Below are 3263 nucleotides of genomic sequence, written 5' to 3' on the forward strand. Positions count from 1 at the left end.
TGGAAAATGATGGAAATGGATGAAAATTTTTATAATTAGTTAATGAAACTTTGCTTGTGGTTTAATTAGACTATACACTACAAGAATTTTTACCTGTTCCGATATTCCAAAATAGAGTAACGTATACATTTTTTTTAAAAAATTATATCGACAAAAATTGAAACTTTTCTCAATAAAAATATGTGTGGGGAAAGTCTTAAAAAACCCCATATTCTTTTTTCCTCCCGCTTTTCCTTTCTTTTTATTTTTCCTTTCTTTTTCTATTTTCCCCTTCTCCTTTCTCTTCTCTTTTTCCGGTCGACCCACTTATCTTTTCTTCTTATTCTTTTTTTTTCCCCGTTTTTCTTCTCTTTTCTCCCCCTGGCCGACGACCCATTCCCCTTCTTCTTTCTCTTCTCCTTTTCCGGCCGACCTTAGTCCTCTTTATTATTATTATTATTTTATTTTTTTCCATTTTCCTTCTCTTTTCCCCTCCAACGACCCCCACCAATTGTTTTTCCCCTCCGCTCCGTCCCTCCCTTTCTTTCTCCCAACCGAGCCCCATCCCCTCTCTACTCGGTGTTCCCTCCCGTTCCCCACCCCCAACCCCCTCCCCTCCCTTTCTCCCCTAGCCGACCCTCTCCCCTCTCGCCCCCCACCCCCTCCCCCGCTTCCCTCCCTTTCTTTTTCTGTCACCTCCTCCCCTCTGTCCCTCTCATTCTTTTCCCCCCACCCCTTCCCCTCCCATTCTCCCCCAGTCGAGCCCCATCCCCTCTCTACCCGGTCTCCCCTCTCGTCCCCCACCCCCTTCTCGCTTCCCTCCCTTTCTTTTTCCGTCACCCCCTCCCTCCTGTCCCTCTCATTCTTTTCCCCCCACCCCCAACCCCTTCCCCTCCCATGCTCCCCCAGCTGACCCCTTCCTTTCCCATCCAGCCGCCTACCCTCCCCACCCATTTCGTTTCCCTTCTTTTAAGTCCCACACTGATTAAAATTTTCCCTCATTTTCTTATTATTTTCCCTTTCTCCTTATATTTTTTACACAAACAGTCGCTGCTTCAATACCGAACGCCAATGCATGCTGTTGCACACTACTTTCGCCACCGCACGCATTGGTTGGTTCTTTTTCTCTTTGTTTTTTTCTAATAAATGTTATTCGTAGGTTGTGTCTGTGTTATTATTCTGATAAATGGTTTTGTTTTATATTCGAATTAGGATATAGATTTGTTTATGAATGAAATTGTTATTCTATCTTTGGTTTGTATATGGATGGATATAATGAAGGATGAATTATTTGTATATTTTGGTTGTAATTTTGTACATGAGATTCATTTATTAAGATTGACGTTTAATCTTTCCTTTTTATGGATATAATATGCTTTAAGTTTTATAAAATTGCTAAGAATATTTAAAGAAAATTAACTAAATTTCACACTTTTTACTTGCTAGTGTTAAATCATCGATTGATCCGAAAAACTTAAGTTGATAAGTAAATGTAATTTTGATATCATATCATTTAAAAAAACTCTAGTAAATAGTTGTTTAAAAAAAAAAAAAACTCTAGTAAAATTAGAAAATGGAAATATTTGACCATTTTTTCTTACTAATGTCCTCGACACATACTTGAGTTGAGTTATATGCTTTTAAGACTATCTAATGACGGATTTAGCCTTGAAAGAAATTTAGGTGAATTTAGAGGGGAGTGATTCACTTTGACGCTTTTATGCATTTGTTACTACTTTGTGGTTTAAATGACGTTTAGGTGGAACTAGGATACGTTCGTAGCTTGGGAGGGGAGGGGGATGTATATGTTATATATGTTGCTCGTAATGTGGGGAGAGGTTCACGTCTTAATTATAACCATTTTAATCACTTTTTAGATAGTAAAATCGTTGTTTGTAGTGTTCATGTTTTAATTATGAACATTGACAACTTGTTTGTAGCTTGAGAGAGGGATCATTCCTCATAACCATTTTAAACATTTTGTTTTTCCTATTTCAGGTTATTCGTGTAAATTCTTAAAGATAATTTTTTTTGAGATTGCAAGAAGATTTTGTGAGATGACTACTTAGTTTGGTTTGGTATCTCACTTATTTTGGCTTTTGGTATTTTGGTTTAGGAAGATTAAACTTTTTTTGGTATAGGGGGTTTGTAAGAAGTTAGAAAAGCTCAAATATAATTGTATATACAGTTTTTGTTTGTAAAATTTTATAGCTTGTGTATTGAATATTAGTCTTATTTTTAAATATATAAGCTTATTTTTGTTATATTCATTATCGATTGATTTGTTTGAAGATTAATTTTTATTTGTGCATAATTAGGTATTAAGAAAATAAAAATTTGGTTATTAAATTGTTATAAAAAATATATAAAATTATAAAAATTTATGCCGACGTAAATAAACGTGGCAGAAATCTACATATTGAATTGAAATTTTGTTGTTTAGGAATATGCTTTTCTCGATGCAAATTGTATTTTGTTGAGAAAAAACATATGCCGACGCAAATAGTTGTGTTGCCAAAAATGGTATTTATGTCGACGAAAATCGTTTTCGTCGGGAAGAAGTTCTTCCGACATGGATACGACGACGATTCTATCGACGCAAAAATTTGCGTCGGCATAACCTATCCCGACGTTTTTAATACTTTGTCAAACGTTTTTTTGTGTGGAGAAATGTGAAAATTCTTGTAGTGATAGTGGACCATTTTTAATTCAAATTCTATAAAGTCTTACATTTAGATGTTTGTTATAAATGTCCATGTAAATGTTGATGTAGAGCATAAATTAAAAAAGAAATAAAAAATAATTACAAAATAATATAAAGTTTAGAAATATTTTGAGTTAAAATGATATGAAAATTATGAAAATTTTGGATTGTTAAAGAAAAAGAATACACATCAATTCGATTTTGTGGTGAAATGATGTGAAAATTTAATGAAAAATATTTGGATGGGGTTAAAAGTAAATATATATTATTTTATGTGGTTTTTTCATATTCAATTTCTTTAGAAATGAAAGTTATGGATCGAAATAAAACTAAGGCTTAATCCTTTGTCGAAAATGATATTGGTGTATGAAACCATAAAATTGTGTACAATGAGGCCATAAAATTGAAAAAATTTATATCGAACTAACGTAGTTAATTAAAAACAATCAAAATTTTCTCAAAATGTCGAATTTTTTCAAATTTTTTTCAAAATACCGAAATTTTGTCGAAACAGGGAAATTAGGACATTTTCAAAATATTTTCGAAATTTGAAAATTCTCTAAATTTTCTCGAAATTGTG

General features: G+C 33.3%; 1 long non-coding RNA gene across 1 annotated transcript; it reads left to right on the forward strand.

Annotated features, from left to right (window-relative positions):
* The first annotated feature begins 205 nt into the window (after positions 1-205).
* On the forward strand, positions 206-2243 carry LOC150035800 (uncharacterized). The gene is made up of 2 exons (XR_016530057.1): positions 206-1091; positions 1978-2243. It is a non-coding gene; the product is annotated as an uncharacterized LOC150035800 (long non-coding RNA).
* Positions 2244-3263: the final 1020 nt, after the last annotated feature.

The sequence above is a fragment of the Benincasa hispida genome, chromosome 6 (assembly GCF_027475165.1).
Source record: "Benincasa hispida cultivar pf3 chromosome 6, pf3_genome.v1.1, whole genome shotgun sequence".
In the NCBI taxonomy this organism is placed as follows: Eukaryota; Viridiplantae; Streptophyta; class Magnoliopsida; order Cucurbitales; family Cucurbitaceae; genus Benincasa; species Benincasa hispida.